General features: G+C 50.4%; 1 protein-coding gene and 1 pseudogene across 7 annotated transcripts in view; both read right to left on the bottom strand.

The window, feature by feature from the left end:
- Positions 1-21,309, bottom strand: part of ADAD1 (adenosine deaminase domain containing 1) — a 437,856-nt gene that overhangs the window by 96,237 nt on the left and 320,310 nt on the right. The gene's annotated exons all lie outside the window — the stretch shown is intronic.
- On the bottom strand, positions 18,827-20,096 carry LOC141086193 (major facilitator superfamily domain-containing protein 6-like protein A; annotated as a pseudogene).

Genomic DNA, 21,309 nt, shown 5'->3' with positions numbered 1-21,309 from the left:
ACTTGACCATGCGCACCTCAGCGGGTTTGCCCCGGCGGGACAACCCATCAACGTTTCCATGCTCGCTGCCTTTTTTGTGTTTTACAGTAAAGTCGTAATGCTGGAGCGCAAGGCTCCAGCGGAGCAATCTTCAATTGGTTCTGGAAACGGTATGCAACCAGCTCATAGGGTTATGGTCAGTTACCACCGTGAAGGTGCGCCCGTACAGGTAGGGCTGCAAACATTGCAGTGCCCAGACCATGGCCGGGCACTCCTTCTCGATGGTGGAGTATGCCACTTCCCTCGGCAGAAGTTTCCGGCTCAGGTACAACACGGGGTGCTCTTGGTTCCCCGAATCGACCAGGCTGAGCACAGCACTGAGGCCAAACTCGCTGGCGTCAGTCTATACTAGGAATGGGCGACTGCTGTCGACTTCTTTCAACACTGGCGAGTTCCACAGGGCTGTTTTCAAAGCTTGGAAGGCCGCCACACAACCGTCTGTCCAGTCGAACGTTTGGGGTAGCTTCCACTTGGTGAGGTCCGTCAAGGGTTTTGCAAGGGTGCTATAGTCCTGTACAAACCCGTCTATAGTACCCTGCAGTGCCCAAGAATGACCACCTGTTTCTTGGTCCGGGGGTGGGCCAAGACACGATTGTGTCCACTTTCTCAGGTTCTGGACTCATGGAACCCCCGCCTACCCGGTGTACCAGGTAGTGGACCTTGCTCATGCCCATTTGGCACTTCTCCAGCTTGATGGTCAGGCCTGCCTGGTGAATACGCTTGAGCACCTCCTTGAGATGCTGAAGGTGTTCCTCCCAGGTGGAACTGAAGATGGCAATGTCGTCCAGGTACGTCAAGCGAACTTCTCCAGTCCCAGAAGCAGGTGGTTGACCATCCGCTTGAAAGTGGCAGGGGCACTTTTCATGCCGAAGGGCATGACCGTGGACTCGTACAGTCCAAAGGGTGTGATAAAGGCGGATCTCTCCTGCGCCGCAGGGCTCAGGGGAATCTGCCAGTATCCCTGGCTCAAATACATGATGGATATGTATTTTGCTTTCGCCAACCAATCAAGCAGATCCTCGATGCGCGGCATCGGGTGTGCATCAAAGGTTATCATGGCGTTGAGCCCCCTGTAGTCCACGCAGAACTGGGTGGTCCGATTCTTTTTGGGCACGAGGACTACAGGTGAGGCCCACGCGCTCTTGGACCGTTGAATCACCCCCAGCTGTAACATCTCATCGATCGCTTGGCGCATAACCTGCTGCATCTCCTCAGAGGTCCGATAAGGTGTTCGCCATAGTAGGGCATGATTCCCGGTGTCCACCTCGTGGACCGCTAACTTTGTCCTCCCAGGTCGGAAGCGTTCCAGTGTCAACAACTGTAACCGCTGGAATTCAGATAGTGAGGCACTTAACTCCATGTCCTCAATGGACCCATTGGCCTTGGCTTGGACCAGCATGTCCAGAAGGGGGTCTTCCTTCCCGTCCTCAGGCAGGTTGCAGACGGTAGGATGCAGGCTTCACATTCATGATAAGCCTTCAGCATGTTGACGTGAAAGGCCTTGCGCCTACCCCGGGCGTTGTCAAGCGAGACTATGTAGGTGACCGGGTTGAGCTGTTGGTGGACGAAGTACAGGCCTTCCCAAGCTGCCTGAAGCTTATCCTTTGGTACGGGGACCAGCACCCACACCTTTTGACCCACCTGGTATGTCTGCTCCCGGGCGTTCTGGTCAGCCTGAGCCTGCACAAACTGCGTCAAGGTCTGCATCTTGTCATGGAAGTGCATGACATTATCCACGATGGACACTTCAGAGGAGTTTGGCTCATCTTCCCAAGATTCTCTTACCAACCCAAGGGGTCCCCGGACTCGCTAGCCGTACAGGAGCTCGAAGTGGGAGAACCCAGTCGAGGCCTGCGGAACTGCTCTGTCAGCGAATAGCAGGTGTGGGAGGTACCGCTCCCAGTCGCGCCCATGGGTCTCAACCAGCATGCGGAGCATCTGTTTGAGGGTACCGTTGAAGCGTTCACACAAGCCATTGGCCTGTTGGTGATACGCACTCGATACCAGCCGTGTCACCTGCATTTTCTTACAGAGAGCCCCCATTAGGCGAGACATGAATTGGGTCCCTTGATCGGTAAGCATCTCCCTGGGAGATCCTACCCTTGTAAAGATGGTCACCAGAGCATCCGCCACCTTATCCGCCCCGGTTTAGGACAGACCTACTGCCTCTGGGTACCGGGTAGCGTAGTCTACCACGGTGAGAATGTATCGCTTTCCAGAGCTGCTGGGGATGGCCATCGGGCCCACAATGTCCACCGTGACTCTCTGGAAAGGCTCCTCTATTACTGGCAAAGGGATCAGGGGAGCCTTAAGAGCAGGCCCCGCCTTCCCCACGCTGACAGGTGATACAGGAGCAACAGCATTCGGTCACGTCTGTCCCCATCTTGGGCCAATAGAAGTATTGAGACAGCCGAGCCTTAGTTTTGCTAATCTCCAAGTGTCCAGCAATTGGAATCTCATGGGCAATCATTAACTCAGCCCTAAACTGATGGGGGACGACCAGCTGTCTTTCCCTCAACCACTCCTTTTGGGATTCTCCGGGTACTGTCTCCCGGTACAACCTTCCTCGTTCCCAGAACACCCTCTACTTATCAGTCGCGGAGGTGGGCGTTTCGGCGAGGTGTCTCATTTTCTCCAGGCTCGCATCCGAGCGCTGAGCGGCCTGGCAGGGCCGGCGTTTGGACCAGGCAGATGCCTGGGGCCCCCACCTACAAAGGGGGCCCCCTGCATCTGCAGTCCATTTATGAAGTGCCCAGAGGGTGTACAGCAGTGAATAACGCTGTGCATTGCTCTGTAGTCCGGAGCATCTGTCTCACAAATCCCCTTGAGCTCCCCTGTCTCTTTCTCCCTGCAGTCAGGTTAAAAGTTGAGAGTGAGGGGGAGGGGCAGATTACAGCACAGTGACAGTGCAGGACCATGCCTGCAGCTCTGTATGTCTCCTCCTGAGTCCTGATCATGGCTGCTCCTAGCACTGTCCTGAGAATTGATATGCCTAAGTGAAGCTACAGAACCTGGTAAGAGCAGCAATAACAGGTCAGAGTGCAGTGATTTACTCACTGTGGTCCCAGAGCTCTGTGCTGATTGCTGTAGGATCAAGATTCACAGCCACATACAGCAGCGATCACCATCAGCTCTGACCACAGTCACTAATCACTGCTTGCAATGTGACAGGGCGACCTCCTGTCACTACTGTCTGGATGACACAAGACAGGGATATTGTCTGCTGAATCAGGGGATTTATGATATAGAAATAAATGAATTCCCATGTGAAATAAGGGTAATCCATACACATATATAGTACAGGTGTGCGTAGGAATCAGCGTTTTTGGTGCATTTTCTTTTTGCAGCCAAAGCATCTCTCTTGGCAGCAAAAAACACTGCTTTCAAAACACCCATTTTTTAGGGTATGTGCAGACGATCCAGAAATGGCAGCATTTGGACGCAGCGGACATGTGCTCCGTCCAAAGTGCTGCCATCTGTTGAACGCAGGTGATTCCGCGTGTAGTCACTGAACCATGCGGAATCACCGCACCCAATACATCGTAGGGGTGAGATTTCTCTTGCGGAGACTCGCATCTATGCAATATAAATTGATATGCTGCGGTCTGGAGAGTCGTGCTGCATGTCCGTCTCTGCGGGGGAGGTGCAGGCGTATGTGCACGCATAGTGGACATGGAATTTCTAGAAATCCCATCCACTGTGCTGTAACATATGGCTGCTGCGGGTTGGACGCTGCGGATGTACGCAGCATCCAGAGTTTACTGATTGTGGACATATACCCTTAGAACTTTTGCTGTTTTTTTTTTTTTTACAGTATGCATTTTGTCTACAGTACATTGCGTTGCGACATTTGCAGCTTTTCTAAAACTTTTTGATTGCTTTCTACGGGTGAAAAAAATTGCTGAAAGAAGAGACGCTGCAGATTTAAAAAACGCTGCAGTTGTGAAATTCAGTCAGGAGAAAATAAAAGGGTGTGCAGGAGATTTCTGAAAATCTCATTCTTTGCGTGTGCTGTAAACTTCTTATTTGCAGAAGAAAAAGCTGCAGAAATTCTGCATATGAACGAGGCCAAAAGCTGCTTTTTAAAGTGCCAGCAAAACATGAAATTTCCAAAATCTGCTGCATGCGCTTGTTTTTTTTCCTGACAATTTCAGAACTGTAGCACTTTTTAAATCTGCAGCGTGTCACTTCTTTCAGTGTGTTTCAGCAATGAAACAATATAAAAAAGAAAGCTGCAGATATTGCATCGGTATTTTTCGCTGCAATTTTTTAAGTGGTGTTGGTGAATAAAAACTATTAAGCGTCGTATACACGTTCAGTATTTGGTCAGTATTTCACAACAGGATTTGTAATGCAGAAGCAGCAGTGGAACAATCAGAGGAAAATTATAGTAAAAACATATCACCACTTCTGGATTTCTAACCCTCCTGGTTTTGACTTGCACATACTGATGTGAAATACTGACCGAATACTCAACGTGTGAACATGGCCTTAAACATACTGTAGACAAAGCAAACATCATCACTAGTGTTGAGCATTCCGATACCGCAAGTATCGGGTATCGGCCGATATTAGCGGTATCGGAATTCCGGTACTGACTTCCGATACTTTTGTCATATCGGATTCCGGAATCGGAAGTTCCCCTCATGCTATGAGCCTGCTTGCTTTGATTAAGCCAATGGGAATCCTCCGAAGTGTGGGCACATCCTGTTAGGCATGTAGGCATGTTAACTATTGGCATGGCTGTGATTGGCTGCCGAAATGATGTCATGATGCACTATAAAAAGCGCTGCAGCCGCCATTTCTGGTTCACTCTGCTGTGAATTCAGTTAGGGACAGGCTGCTGTTGAAGACTGTGAGGGACAGTTAGAAATAGCGATCATCAAACATATCTATTGCTCTACCCAGGCTACATAATCCACCACAGTAGCATTTTTTTAGCCCAGCAGCGCTGTTTTAATAGCTGTCTGCAAGGGCTGTGTGAGTGCAGCTCACGCTGTGGAGTGGGTCCTGCAGCCACGTCAGGCTGTAGGCCACCCAGTGTGATCACTGCTGCCTCATACATCTTTTAATTTTTGAGCTGCATTTTTTACATAATTTCAATCTAGTGTGCTTCCATCCGTATCCATATACGTTGGTTGCATACACTAGTAGTAGACAGCGGAGCCTTTCTGCAGCCTTTCAGTGCTAGTGTCCACTTTGCTGCACTGTTCACGGCTGTCTGAGAGGTCTCTGACTGTGTGTGAGTGCAGCTCACGCTGAGTAGTGTGTCCTGCAGCTACGTCTGGTTGTAGGACGCTCAGCGTGTCACTGCCTCACACATTTTTCTTTTATTGCAGCTCATTTTTTCTTCTATTAGTGTGCATCCATCCGTCTCCATCTACGGTGGTTGCAAACACTATATAGGAGTACACAGCGGAGCCTTTCTGCAGCCTGTCAGTGCCAGTGCCCACTTAGCTGCACTGTTCACGGCTGTCTGAAGACCTGACTGTGTGTGAGTGCAGCTCACGCAGAGTAGAGTGTCCTGCAGCTACGTCTGGTTGTAGGACGCTCAACGTGCGTCACTGCCTCACACATATTTGTCTTTGAGTGCAGCTCATTTTTTCTTCTCCTATTAGTGTGCATCCATCCGTATCCATCAACATTGGTTGGTTGCAAACACTATATAGGAGTAGATAGAGGAGCCTTTTCTTCTGGCTTGTGCCCTGCCGGCGCAGCCAGATTAGTATTACCCAATTTTTTTGGAGCCTCATCTTTTGCATTGTAGGTTACCTGCCTGCATTGTAATAGCTCCAAAAAGTTGGTGATACTATCAGTTTCAATTCTTTGTTCACATACTTTGAGTTTGTTTCCAACAAAGAAACCACAAAAAAATTCACCAAACACTACATTTGGAACTTGTGTAGGCCACATCAGCTCCTATGAAAGTGTAGTCCACACACACACACACTTCATAAAATTAGTGTTTCTTGTACCTGTAACCAGCTGTTCAGGAATAAGCACACTAAGGCCCCCCTTTGTACTTTTCTGCCTATCTTAAGCAGTCTGGCAAGATGAAGAAGGCAGGGAGTAAGGCGCGTGGGCGTGGAGTTTCAGCAGGGAGAGGACGTGGGGATTCTGCAGGGAGAGGACGTGGGGATTCTGCAGGTAGAGGACGTGGGGATTCTGGGCCTGCTGCGGGCACCAGTGGATCAGCATCCCCCAGTTTAAGCAGGCAACAGTCCTTTATGCGCAGCTTTGTAGGACCTCAACGTACCCCACTGCTGCGGGAGGAACAAATTGAAGCCGTTGTCGGATGGATGGCAGCTAACGCATCGACTTCAATTACTTCCACATCCTCTCAGGGCCAGAGCACCGAAGAGCAACCATCTGTCTCTTCACCACCTGCCAAAGTGCCCAGGCCGTCAGAGAGACATGGACAGGCGCCATCACAGTCTCTACTTCTGTTCTCGGAATCTGTTGGCTTGGAAAGAGGGGGCCAGCCAAGCAGCATTCCTGAATGTGAAGAAGAGGGAGTATGCAGTGATGCGCAACTTCTTTGTCCCTCAATCTGAAGAGGCGAGTGGGCCAGTGCCTATGGTCAGCACACCTCAGTACGCATCAGATGATGACGAGACTCAGTTGCCACTTTCTGGTGCGTACGGTGCTGGCGAGACAACCCCGGAGAAGCAGCTGTTTGAAGAGGGGAGGGAAGATGATGAGGTCCTTGACCCATCATGGCGTGAGGAACAGGAAGGTGGTGGGAGCAGCTCGGAGGAAGAGATTCCCCTACCGGCCAAAACAGGAGGCAGAGGGAGGGGGAAGACTTGGTTGCCTGTACCCTCCACTTCGGCACCCGTTAGGAGCATTCCTCATTCCAAAAGGCAAAACGGGCGCTCCCAAGAGTTGCAGTGCGTGGTCCTTTTTTGACACAGTTGCAGATGACATTTGCTTTGTCAAATGCAAGCTGTGTCATCAGATAGTCAAAAGAGGGAGAAATGTCAGCAACCTCAATACCACAAATATGTGGAAACATGTGCGCACCAAGCACGAGTTGGAGTTGCAGAGACACCCTGAAGACGTAGGCCAACGTACAGCACCACCTACCACCTCTTCAGTTCGTGTTGGGGCCTCTTCCTCCAGCTCACGCACTGCTGGTTCGGCTTCCTCACAGGATCGCCAAGGAAGAACCTCTGCCACTGTTGTCCGGAGACCCTGTCAGATTCCACCCATAGCAGCACGTTCCCATCCATCACAGCCATCGGTAGCACAGGCATGGGATAAAAGGCGCCCTTACTCGGCAAACCATCCCAGAGCACAGTCTCTGAATGCTGGCATTGCCAAACTTCTGGCAGTTGAAATGCTGTCATTCAGGCTGGTGGACACTGACACCTTCCGGGACTTAATGGCATTGGCAGTCCCCCAATACAACGTGCCCAGCCGCTTTTATTTCAGCAGGCGAGCCGTCCCTGCCCTGCAGAAACATGTTGAGGGCAAAATAAAACATGCGCTACTAAACGCCGTTAGTAGCAAGGTCCACCTGACCACCGATGCGTGGACCAGTAACCATGGACAGGGACGATACCTTTCCCTCACTGCCCACTGGGTCAATGTTGTGGAGCCGGGTACAGATCTGGAGAGTGGCGCTGTACGTGTTCTTCCAACGCCACGGATTGCAGGACTCCAGTCTGTACACATAGACTCCTCCTCCTACTCAAGTTCCTCAGAAACAGCAGAGCAAGAGCCTGTTAAGACCGATATGAGCACAGCTGTGGCCAAACGTCAACAGGCTGTACTCAAATTAATTTCTTTGGGGAATCGAAGCCACACAGCGCAGGAGCTCTGGAATGCTATCAAGCTGGAGAGCGATGTGTGGTTTGGGCCAGCGAATCTCCAGCCGGGCTTGGTAGTGTGTGACAATGGCCGAAATCTGGTGGCAGCTCTTGGCCTAGGCAACCTCACACACATCCCATGTCTGGCACATGTGCTTAACTTGGTCGTGCAGAGCTTTCTGAGGGACTATCCGGATCTTGATGCACTGTTGCACAAGGTCCGCAAAGAGTGCGCTCACTTGTGGCGTTCCAGCACGGCAAGATCGCGCCTCGCTGCTCTGCAGCGACGATTTGGCCTTCCGGAACATCGCATCATATGTGACCTACCCACCCGGTGGAATTCAACGTTACATATGTTGGAGCGGTTGTGTGAGCAGCAGGCAGCAGTCATGGAGTACCAGCTGCATCAGGCGCAAAGAAGTCGCACTGTGCGCCGTTCACACTTCAGCACCATTGAGTGGGCCTCTATGAAGGACATCTGCCTCGTTTTGCGTGCCTTCGATGAATCCACGCGGATGGCGAGTGCAGATGATGCACTAGTCAGCATGACTGTCCCCCTTATCTGCCTGCTTCAACAAACACTGCAAGCACTAAGGGATGAGGTTTCGGAAGAGGTGGAGGATGAGGAGTCCCAAATGCCATCTGCTTCTGGACAGTCCATAATGTTTTCCATTCCACCCGACAGCATTGTTGCTAGTGCTTTACAAAGCAGCTCTGTGCGTCGAGGCAGTGGAGGAAACTCTGCACAAAGAGGGAGCAGAGGCAGCGCCGCAGCACAAGGCAAGACCACTATGGCCCAAATGTGGCAAAGTTTTGTGTGTCCACCACAATTGTCTACACCATCAGCGACGCCTCGAGTCAGCAGAGCAGGAGGCAACGCTTCCGTCAGATGGTGTCAGACTACATGTCTTGCCCTGTCACTGTACTCCCAGATGGCTCTTCCCCCTTCAAGTTTTGGGTCTCTAAGCTGGATACATGGCCAGAGCTTAGCCAGTATGCATTGGAGGTGCTGGCTTGCCCTGCTGCCAGTGTATTATTGGAACGCGTCTTTAGTGCCGCAGGTGGTGTACTAACAGACCGTCGCACGCGACTATCTTCCGATAATGTTGACCGGCTGACTTTTGTGAAAATGAACAAGGCCTGGATCTCCAAAGACTTTGCCATTCCTCTTACAGACTAAATTAGTGGTTGGCAACTGTATCCAGGTCTGCTGGTGTGTTCATTTTTCTACCACCTGAACTATAATCCCTTTGCTTCAACACAGCCAGTTGTCGCTCAGATGTGTCGTCTGCACAGAGAAACACACTAGCTCCTGTGTTAGTGGGGTTCAGTAACGCCAGCTGATCCCCTGCTGTGTGGACGGCAAAGTCACCAGCTCCATCAACATTCAAACCACTACTGATTTTTAACCGTGCCCAACTTAGGTCTCTGGCTCCACTGTCTCTACTATTTCCCCTGGCCTCCAACCCCGCCATCTACATCTCTGAAGTGGCGTCAGCACAATCTACACTTGTTCCTGTGTTCCTGTGGCTCAGTCCCATCAGTTTATCCCCTGATGTGTGTCCGGCAAGGTCTCCTGCTCTGTCCACATTCCCATAACCAGTAGTGGGAATGAGGACAGAGCTGGCGAACTTGCCGGACAAACATCAGGGGATCAACTGACGGGACTGAGCACCAGTAACACAGGAACAAGTGTAGATTGTGCTGACGCCACTTCAGAGATGTAGCTGGCGGGGTTGGAGGCCAGGGTAAATAGTAGAGACAGTGGAGCCAGAGGCCTAAGTGGAGCATGATTAGAATCAGTAGTAGTCAACAACCTCCATAAAAACCGCTGCCCATTGGCCTCTGCATGCGGCATGCGTAATCCTGGGCTCCAACAGCGTCAGTTGGTGTTCAGAAGTGTCGTCTCCACAGAGCCAAACACATTCGTTCAAGTGTTAGTGGGGTTCAGCACTGCCAGCTGTTCCCCTGCTGTGGAGATGGCAAGTCTACTGCTGCCTACACCAGCCAAAATCCAGTAGGCCCCAGCCAGCTCCACGCCTGATCCTGGGCTCCAACAGCGTCAGTTGGTGTTCAGAAGTGTCGTCTCCACAGAGCCAAACACATTCGTTCAAGTGTTAGTGGGGTTCAGCACTGCCAGCTGTTCCCCTGCTGTGGAGATGGCAAGTCTACTGCTGCCTTCACCTGCCAAAAGCAACAGGCCCCAGCCTGCTCCTCGCCTAATCCTGGGCTCCAACAGCGTCAGTTGGTGTTCAGAAGTGTCTTCTCCACAGAGCCAAACACATTCGTTCAAGTGTTAGTGGGGTTCAGCACTGCCAGCTGTTCCCCTGCTGTGGAGATGGCAAGTTTACTGCTGCCTTCACCAGCCCAAATCCAGTAGGCCCCAGCCTGCTCCACGCCTGATCCTGGGCTCCAACAGCGTCAGTTGGTGTTCAGAAGTGTCGTCTCCACAGAGCCAAACACATTCGTTCAAGTGTTAGTGGGGTTCAGCACTGCCAGCTGTTCCCCTGCTGTGGAGATGGCAAGTTTACTGCTGCCTTCACCTGCCAAAAGCAACAGGCCCCAGCCTGCTCCACGCCTGATCCTGGGCTCCAACAGCGTCAGTTGGTGTTCAGAAGTGTCGTCTCCACAGAGCCAAACACATTCGTTCAAGTGTTAGTGGGGTTCAGCACTGCCAGCTGTTCCCCTGCTGTGGAGATGGCAAGTCTACTGCTGCCTTCACATGCCAAAAGCAACAGGCCCCAGCCTGCTCCTCGCCTAATCCTGGGCTCCAACAGCGTCAGTTGGTGTTCAGAAGTGTCGTCTCCACAGAGCCAAACACATTCGTTCGAGTGTTAGTGGGGTTCAGCACTGCCAGCTGTTCCCCTGCTGTGGAGATGGCAAGTCTCCTGCTGCCTACACAGTCCTACTACTACTGATTTTTAACCGTGCTCCACTTAGGCCTGTGGCTTCACTGATTTTCGTATTTCCCGTCCTCCAACCCCGCCAGTTACAGCTCCGAAGTGGCGTCTGCACAATCCACACTTGTTCCTGTGTTCCAGGTGTTCAGTCCGGTCAGTTAATCCCCTGAAGTGTGTCCGGCAATGTCGCCTGCTCTGTCCACATTCCCATAACTAGTTATGGTTAAAATTAGTAGAAGTCTACAACCGATCTTAAAATTTCTTCAATGCTCCGTGCTTGTCCCTGGGCTTCAACACAGCCAGTTGTAGCTCGGAAGTGCCGTCCACACCGAAAGAGACACTTGCTCCCGTGTCTCAGTGGGGTTCAGTAACGCTAGCTGATCCCCTGCTGTGTGGATGGCAGTCTCTCCTGCTGTCTCCGCATTCCAAAGACAGTAGGCCTCAGCCTACACCCTCCTATTTCCTGGGCTTCAACACAGCCAGTTGTAGCTCGGAAGTGCCGTCCACACGGAAAGAGACACTTGCTCCCGTGTCTCAGTGGGGTTCAGTAACGCTAGCTGATCCCCTGCTGTGTGGATGGCAGTCTCTCCTGCTGTCTCTGCATTCCAAAGACAGTAGGCCTCAGCCTACACCCTCCTATTTCCTGGGCTTCAACACACCCAGTTGTAGCTCGGAAGTGCCGTCCACACGGAAAGACACTTGCTCCCGTGTCTCAGTGGGGTTCAGTAACGCTAGCTGATCCCCTGCTGTGTGGATGGCAGTCTCTCCTGCTGTCTCCGCATTCCAAAGACAGTAGGCCTCAGCCTACACCCTCCTATTTCCTGGGCTTCAACACAGCCAGTTGTAGCTCGGAAGTGCCGTCCACACGGAAAGAGACACTTGCTCCCGTGTCTCAGTGGGGTTCAGTAACGCTAGCTGATCCCCTGCTGTGTGGATGGCAGTCTCTCCTGCTGTCTCTGCATTCCAAAGACAGTAGGCCTCTGCCTACACCCTCCTATTTCCTGGGCTTCAACACAGCCAGTTGTAGCTCGGAAGTGCCGTCCACACGGAAAGAGATATTTGCTCCCGTGTCTCAGTGGGGTTCAGTAACGTCAGCTGATCCCCTGCTGTGTGGATGGCAGTCTCTCCTGCTGTCTCCACATTCCAAAGACAGTAGGCCTCTGCCTACACCCTCCTATTTCCTGGGCTTCAACACAGCCAGTTGTAGCTCGGAAGTGCCGTTCACACGGAAAGAGACACTTGCTCCCGTGTCTCAGTGGGGTTCAGTAACGTCAGCTGATCAACTGCTGTGTGGATGGCAGTCTCTCATGCTGTCTCCACATTCCAAAGACAGTAGGCCTCTGCCTACACCCTCTGATTTCCTGGGCTTCAACACAGCCAGTTGTAGCTCGGAAGTGCCGTCCACACGGAAAGAGATACTTGCTCCCATGTCTCAGTGGTGTTCAGTAACGTCAGCTGATCCCCTGCTGTGTGGATGGCAGTCTCTCCTGCTGTCTCTGCATTCCAAATACAGTAGGCCTCTGCCTACACCCTCCTATTTCTTGGTTATGGGAATGTGGACAGAGCAGGCGACATTGCCGGACACACATCAGGGGATTAACTGACCGGACTGAACACCTGTAACACAGGAACAAGTGTGGATTGTGCAGACGCCACTTCGGAGCTGTAACTGGCGGGGTTGGAGGACAGGGGAAATACGAAAATCAGTGAAGCCACAGGCCTAAGTGGAGCTTGGTTAAAATTAGTAGAAGTCTACAACCGATCTTAAAATTTCTTCAATGCAGCCTCAGCCTGCTCCGTGCTTGTTCCTGGGCTTCAACACAGCCAGTTGTTGCTCGGAAGTGCCGTCTTCACAGAGTAAAACACTAGCTCCTGTGTTTGTGGGGTTCAGTAACGTCAGCTGTTCCCCTGCTGTTTTGATGGCAATCTGTCCTGCTGCCTCCCAATTGACAGCACATCAGGCCTCAGCCTGCTAAGTGCTTGTCCCTGGGCTCCAACATCGCCAGTTGCTGCTCATAACTGACTTTGGCACGGGTACTCCCTCCCGCCCAGCTTGGTTCCAGCCCTGCCTGCTGTTTCCGGGAAGTGTCAATGTCAGTTTGCCACCCCAAGTTGCCATGTCGTGTTGCGGTTGGGTTAGCCGAGGCTAGGGTGCCAGCAGTTTAGATGCTTCCTATGTGGACTGCGGGTTCTGGTAAGAAAGGCTTGTTCCGTAGTGCCAGTAGGACAAGCACCCCCTGTAGGACTGTGTGATTCGGTAACTGCGGCCAGCTTGCGGCATGCCAACTTTGCTTTTCAGGGGTAACTTCTGCTACCCCTCCGGGTTCCAGCACCGTCAGCTGGTTCTCGTCAGAGCCTTTGGTGCCTCCATCTCGGTATCCGAGTTCCGGCAACGTCTGCTGGTCCTTGGTAGTGCTTTGTAGCACAGGTACCTCCTGCTTAGTAATCGGGTTCCAGCACCGTCAGCTGGTCCTCGGTTGTGCCATTGGCTCTTATTCCTTCTGCTGCCCCTCCGGGTGCCAGCACTGTCAGCTGGTCCTCGCTATTTCCATTTGCTCTTGCAGCTTCTGCTACCCCTCCAGGTTCCAGCACCGTCAGCTGGTTCTCGTCAGAGCCTTTGGCCTAGGTGCCTCCATCTCGGTATCCGAGTTCCGGCAACGTCTGCTGGTCCTTGGTAGTGCTTTGTAGCACAGGTACCTCCTGCTTAGTAACCGGGTTCCAGCACCGTCAGCTGGTCCTCGGTAGTGCCATTGGCTCTTATTCCTTCTGCTGCCCCTCCGGGTGCCAGCACTGTCAGCTGGTCCTCGCTATTTCCATTTGCTCTTGCAGCTTCTGCCACCCCTCCGGGTTCCAGCACCGTCAGCTGGTTCTCGTCAGAGCCTTTGGCCTAGGTGCCTCCATCTCGGTATCCGAGTTCCGGCAACGTCTGCTGGTCCTTGGTAGTGCTTTGTAGCACAGGTACCTCCTGCTTAGTAACCGGGTTCCAGCACCGTCAGCTGGTCCTCGATAGTGCCATTGGCTCTTGTTCCTTCTGCTGCCCCTCCGGATGCCAGTACCGTCAGCTGGTTCAAGAGGACAAAGAACAGGAAGACAACCACCAAGATGCAGAACAACAAGAGAGAGAAGACAAAGAAGCATAAGAAAACAAAGCAGAAGAACATTAAGCATAAGACTAATACTCTGAGCAAATGATATTATCTTATTTATAAGCAGAAGAAGACTAAGCAGTGTATGGGGGTGAGTCCGTTCCTCCTCATGGTGCCCCTGGAAAAGGCCTGCTGCTGCAGGCCAAACTGAACGCGGACAAATCCTGTTGTAAATCTTTTGTGACAGGCAGAACGGAAGGTGTAAACTTCTAACTTTTCTAGATAACAACTACAGGAATGCCTGACACAAACAAGAATATGATGAAGAAGAATAGGAAGAAGATGAAGTTGAATATGTAGAATAATAATTGTTGAATAAGAAGAATATGAAGAATGTAAGAAAAGGAAGAAGAAGAAGAATGTAAAAAAAGGAAGTAGAAGAATTTAAAAAAAGGAAGAATGTAAAAAAAGGAATAAGAAGAAGAATGTAAAAAAAGGAAGTAGAAGAATGTAAAAAAAGGAAGTAGAAGAATGTAAAAAAAGGAAGAAGAAGAAGAAGAATGTAAAAAAAGGAATAAGAAGAAGAAGGTAAAAAAAGGAATAAGAAGAAGGTAAAAAAAGGAAGAAGAATAAGAAAGAAGAAGAAAGAAGAAAGAAGAAGACATACATGTCTGGCAAAATATAAATGAGGCTAACATAGTCAATATCTTTGTAACTCCTAACGTCTTTAAAAAAAAAAGTTTAATTCCTGCTATTCCATTTGATTGGGCTAAACCTCTATGGCTTTAATGTCTCCTCCACCTCCCACAATACATTCTACATTATTCTTAGTTGTTTTTCTTCATGTAGAATTAACCTACAAGGAAAGAAAGGGTTTTTTTTAATTCCGATATTTTGGCCCCATTGACTTGCATTGGTTCCCGGTATCGGAATCGGCGATACCGATACTTTTTTTTTTTTTTTTTTAAGATCGGCCGATCCATTCCGATCCGATATTTTCAAGTATCGGCTGGTATCGCTCAACTCTAATCATCACTTTAAAAAAAGCTGAAAAAAGTGTTAAGAACACCAGAAATAAGCTGAAAAACAGGTGTTTTGAATGCAACATTTTTACTGTCAATAGAACAGGTTTTGGCTGCTGAAAAAAATGCATGTGAACATAGCCATAGCATTTCAGAGTTAGACTATCTGTGGTGTTACATAGGACTGCAGGTGACATCTACTACATTATCTGTTCTCAGAGTTATCACTGCTATCTCTGGTGTTACATAGGATAAGGTCACAGTCATGTGACTGGTCACGTGAGCCGGGAGGGCTTCTGTTCAGGATTGTGTTGTGCATAGAGGGAATTGTATGGCGATCAGTACACAGCCCCTTCTGAAATGACAGGTGGGCGTGGTGGCTGATTTGCAGTGTGGGAAAACTACAATCCCGGCCGGAATTCCGGGTGGGAGTGTCAAAATCGGGACTGTCCCGCTGGATCCAGGACAGTTGGGAGCCCTGCTGTGTTATCTGCAGTGTTAAAAAAAAAAAAAAATTAGGAGGGGGTTGGGGGACAACTTTGTCTTGGGGCTTGGGCCCCCCAATCTTTTCTGACCCTAGCAATGCTACTGTGTAATGCTAATAGTGTCAGACCCGTTGGCTGATATAAGTACCCTGAATATGGAGGCCACAGTGCCAGCACAGGCCCCTCTGCCACCTGTATCCACATCCTGCTCATGCAATGTAACCTAAATGTGTGATTTTACAATGTTAGCATTTGGGGCCCCACTTTAAACTTTTTCCTAGGGCCCCACTTTGTCTAAAACCGGCCCTGCGGCCTAGAGCTCCTGGCTGGAAACAGCCAGAAGTGACGTCAAGGTCCCTTCCTCAATGGGACCCTCTGGAACCTGCTCTGGGTTCACCTCTGGTTCAATCATTCCTGTGGTGGAGGAGGGTCCAGAAGGCAGGGCGCTACCTGCGTTTCGGGCACTCTGACTGCGGGTGACAGCGGCTACGTATGCTGTCTCTCCGGTGATTTCTACATGCAGACCCATCAGCCGGTGCTGCTATGGCCGTTACCTCCCCATCCACACCCAACACTTCAAGAGCAGGGCTACTTATGGGCCAGTTACCTTCTTCGGTGGCACTGGTCAGTGGCATGGCATCACCTTCCTCACAGTTCCCATGCACCTCCCCATTTCCTGTAGCACCGACGCTTGCCCCTGCTAGGGGTTCCTCAGCCGTCTCACTCCGCAGAGCGACGGGGCTGAGCACTCCTGCACCTGTGGACACATCTACCGTTTCAGAAAAACGGTTAGCAAGTTTAGTTGGCACAGATACATCATTATCAGCACCATTCCTAGGGAAAAAATGGTTAGCCCATGTATCATTACTCGATAAAGCATTGTCAAGTAACACATTGTTTCCCATCATCATCAGGGTCAACGTTATCCTTATCAGATTGGGGAGGGGTGTCAGGGACATAGTATGCCATCATCCTCCAGAAATTAGTCCCCAACAAAACATCAGTGGGCAGGTTTTCGGACAACCCCACTTCCCTCACTCCGCTCCCAGCACCCCAATCAAGAAAAACCCGGGCCATCGGCAAGGTGCAACGGATGGCCCCAATCCCGGTGACAGTTAGGGTTTTCCCATCAATCATCTCTTCACGGGTCGCCAGTCCGGGTCGGAAGAGGGTTCGTTCGGCCCTGGTGTCCTTGAGGCCTCTAGCGAGACTGGTCCCACATAGACATGCTGCACGTTGTCATCAATCCTCCCAACCACTCCACCCACCAAAAGAATGGATGCGATGTGCCCGGGGGCCTTGGCTGCGGGGTTCTTCTGCCTCTCCAGACAGGTGGCATTGAGATGACCAGTCCGATTGCAGGAAACACACCTGCGAGTGTCTGAAGTAGGCCTGGTGCTGGAAAATGAGACATTCTCCAGAGGGATGGCTGGCAGGGGCACTGGGGTTGGTTACAGCTTACCCCCACTCCAGCTGGCGGGGACTGGCTTCTGGGTCTCCGGTTTGCCTCATAGGTGTCGGCGATCTGTGCTGCTTTGTCCGCATCCATTGGCTCTCAGTCCAGTATGAACTGTTGTACCTCAGCTAGGCAAAGATGTAAGAACTGGTCTTTGATCATCAGGTCTTTCAGCAGTTCAAAGGTGTTCACTGAGTGTCCGTGGATCCACTGGTCAAAGTGGGTCCTGAGTCCTTGCACCACATCACTATAACTGTCGTGTGGGCCAGTTGGAGGTTCCGGGAACTTCTTTCGGTATGCCTCAGGGGTCAGCCGGTATTTGGTGATCAGGGCCTGCTTGATGGCGTCATAGTTGTTATCTCGTTCTGGCGTGAGAAAAGCAAACGCGTCCAGAGCTTTTCAGCCCTGGGGTCAAGTACCAGGCCCATTGTTCCCAAGGCTGCTGGTACTATTTGCAGGCTTTCTCAAAGGCCCGGAGAAAAGTGTCCAAGTCCCCGTCCTTTTCCATCACGCGAAAAAGCTCTGGCCAGGGCTTCGGTATCTGAGAACTGCTGGACTCACCGCTGCGGGCTGTGGAGGGTATTTCCCTCAGCCGGGCCAGCTACAGTTCATGGGCCCTCTCAGTCTCCTTCTTGGCTCGGCTCTCTCTTAAGCTTGCTGGATCAGCTGCAGATGTCCAACACGGTCTTCGGCAGGGAATTGCTGTAGGGCCATTTGCAGACAGAGGTCCACGATTTCCTGGCTGCCGGTCAGGCCGGCCTGCACCAGCTGGACCTCTGCGGCTGCACCATCGGCACTGGTAGAGGGGAGAGGGTAATCGCAAGTACACAACAATTGTCTCAGAACTAATAAACACCGAGTCCGTTCTCCAAAACATTTACTGCAGGGTCCTCGGTAGAACTGTGCAAGTCTTAGTGAGAGGAATGATTGCTCAAACCAGATCACTAATGCTCTATGATCCCACCGCTCTGCCACCAAATGTCAAGGATAGGGGGTATATGACTTTTGGCCGCACACGGCTATCACATGTGCAGGGAGGCTTATCTTAGTTATCCCACCACTGCCACACTGTGATGAAAAAACAGCAAGCTAGTCTTGCCCTAACAATTTACCGCAGGGGCTTATTGTAGTTATCCCACTGCTGCCACAATAGATCACGAACTGCCAGAATTTATGTATATCCCACTTTTGGTTCCGCTTTGGAAGATACAGCTCTCCGGCGCCCCCTTTACCCTCAGGTTAGTCAGGGAACTGCACCTAGGATAATTAGTCACTACTTGTTGTGCACTGGCCATTAGGCCCGCTGGAGCAAGGGAATTATAAAGGCTCTGGCCGCAGCCACCCAATCAGTTTATTAAACCCCTTCCGTCACTGTCAGCTAGCTCACCTAGCCTCAAGCACACTTCGCTGCCACCAGCTTTCGATTTCTCTATCAATATTTAAATTAAGGGGTACGAAGCCAACCCAAATTAGTAGCGTAATCACTTCAGGCACGTATAAATTCGTGATAGCGCAAGGAGATACGAGACTAGTAGTTTTATACTTTACTCCAAAAGGTAGGTAGTTTACACAAGCTATAAAATGATTTTACAAAATGAGACAATTAAAATATGCACAAAGCAATTACAAATAAAAAGGAGGATGAAAACAGAAATGAACACTTACATTATGCTTTGGTCATCTTAGGCAAAACCATGCTGGTGGTAGGAGCCAGACGTCACAATGCATCAGAAGGTCTGGTTGCAGCAGCTTCCCAGGCTAGAAGTGACTGCAGACTGAGGGAAAGTTCCTTATATCTCTGGGCTTGTGACATCACTAAAGGGGCTGGTTTGTGGCAGTCCTCCCACTGCTTTCAGAGTTACCATCTGGCTAAGAAAACTATAATAATCACATCTCGTAGAGGGTACCTCGTATAGAAACGCACATAGTATTATCTTATTCAGCTTGTCGCTGGCATTCATTCAAAACCAAACACGTAGCATCGGGCTGCACAGGAATCCACTTCTCTGATTCTGCTGGCGCAGAATCTACTTTATATGGGGAAGTCTGGGATGGACCAACATGAACAAAGCGATCCAGAGCAGCAAAGTTACACTACATGCTTGGAAAAGTATAGGAAGGCTAAAACTGCTGACAATGAAACCACTGGCAAAGCTGTCCAGACTGGCGCCACAGTCATGTGACAAACAGTGCAGGACGAGCTGCAGAGCCCTCTCTGTCCCTGGTGTAGCCACATCATTGGCTTGGGCATTTACAGCCCAAACAAGGGCTCCGTTGCTGAAGGCACTTAAAACTTGAATGTGCAACATAAGAATGATTAATAGACCATCTGTAATGCCAGATAGCCTAGGCTGGTGACCACTGTCCATTTGAGCAAAAAGGCTCTTAACATTTTACCCCTGAAGAAGTGAAGCACAACTTCAGAGAAAATAGCAACGCTGACAGAGACTCCCATATAGAGCTCCGTGCTGCCCACGTCCTGCATCTGCCAAAACAAGAAGTTGTGAGCTGTGGACCAAATGGCACCAGTCAAAAAGACGGTGATGGTCAGAAGGATGACTTGGCCGTCTCTTCCAACGAGAGCCAGGGCTTTCATGGTCTTGTTGCTATGTTCGGTTTTCTTTGACACGTGAACAGGATAAAAAGTGGCAAGGAACATCGTGATGATCATAAAAGCAGAATAGCCTAGAAATGAAGATAGATCCTGGGGATGTCGGCCACCAGGAAGCAACTGAGATTCTCCTGCAACAGTACGACGGCACAAGAGGAAATGCAAGCTCCTATGTGGCTCCAAATCCAGACTTTACCGTGCCGGTCAGTGGCGTCTACATAGTCAAGATATTCGTAAAGACTGTCATCTGTTGTCCACTTTAGTGGAGCTGAGAAGATGGACCAGACCATGACCATGCCCAACACAAGCAGTAATATCCTATGTTCATTATCCAGAAAGTGTTCTAGAATCGGAATACCCAAGCGGACATCTCGGACTTTATGTACAGAATGATTGGATGGTTTAGGTTTCGAAGATCGAAGAGTAGAATCTGAGTCTACTTGAGAAGAGTTGCGCAAAACCTCATTGTTATGGCTGGTGATATTCTCTCTAGACTCAATGGCTGTTTTATTCTTTGGTTTAATCTTTTTCTGCCTTGGAGTGTTGGTCTCTAGAAGTGTTGTGAAAGTGGAGAGGGCAAATGGTGTCTCTGTGGTGTCAACATTTTCCTCGGTTCTGTCTTCCATTGTCCAATGTTCTGTAAACAGGACTGGTTCCGGCTGAGATGTCGAAGAACTTTCAGGAAACAGAAACACCAAGGTTACTTACCGGTAGCCAGTTTTTCCGGAGCCCATGACGGCACACATGAGAGAGGGGATCCGCCCAGTCAGGACAGGAACCCTACTGAAGATAAAAGGGCGGTACCTCTCCCTCGCTTCAGTTGGTTTACAGAGCATGAGAGGCCCCCCGGGTTAGTACACATGGTAAAACTACCACCACATTATATCTAACTAAAAAAACACCCAAACTATAGTGCACACCAAAGGAGTGAAAAGGGGGGGGAATATACAGGTGCCGTCATGGGCTCCGTAAAAACCGGCTACCGGTAAGTAACCTTGGTGTTTTCCCGTCTCCCATGACGGCACACATGAGAGACTTTTGTAGAGTAAGACACCTTAGGGAGGGACCACCGCTTGCAGCACCCTTCTACCAAAGGTTAGGTCAGTAGAGGAAGACAGATCAAGTTGGTAGTGCTTAAAAAAGGTCGAAGGTGAGGACAAAGTAGCGGCTTTACAAATTTGTTCAATTGATACCTCAGCCTTCTCTGCCCAGGAGGTAGTCACGGCTCTGGTGGAGTGAGCCTTAATGCCTTCTGGAACCGGAGCGCCACTTACGGAGTAGGATAACATAATGGCCTCCCTGATCCATCTGGCAATGGTATTCTTAGCTACCCCGTGCCCTTTTCTACTACCCTGAAAGGCTACAAAAAGGGACTGATCTTTCCTCCACTGACTAGTTACTGACATATTGTAATATGGCTCTTCTTACATCTAATGTATGGAACTTTTGCTCCCCAGGGTTTCTAGGATTGTTACAGAACAATGGCAAGGAGATCTCCTGAGTCCTGTGAAACTTTTGGACTACCTTGGGGAGATAGGCCGGGTCTGGTCTTAGAACCACTCGGTCCTCCAATATCTGTGTATATGGAGAACATATAGACAGAGCTTGAAGGTCGCTGACTCTTCGGGCTGATGTTAAGGCTACCAGTAAGACAGTTTTAAGTGTAAGTAGGTTTGGTGACAGCTCTAGTAGTGGTTCAAAGGGGTCTTTGGTTAAGGCCTCTAAGACTAGGTTGAGGTCCCAGGGTGGTATCTTTGGGATAATGACCGGCCTTGACCTGCCACAGGACTTTATGAATCGGGACACCCACCTATTGGCTGCTAAGTTGCAGTTATATAGGGCCCCCAAAGCTGAGACTTGAACTCTGAGTGTATTAGTGGCTAACCCCAGTTGTAGCCC

Source organism: Dendrobates tinctorius, unplaced genomic scaffold (genome assembly GCF_039654945.1).
Source record: "Dendrobates tinctorius isolate UK_male_01 unplaced genomic scaffold, ASM3965494v1 ptg000030l, whole genome shotgun sequence".
NCBI classification, from domain to species: domain Eukaryota; kingdom Metazoa; phylum Chordata; class Amphibia; order Anura; family Dendrobatidae; genus Dendrobates; species Dendrobates tinctorius.
Note: the sequence above shows the minus strand (reverse complement) of the source record. Positions and strands in the feature narration are given on the sequence as shown.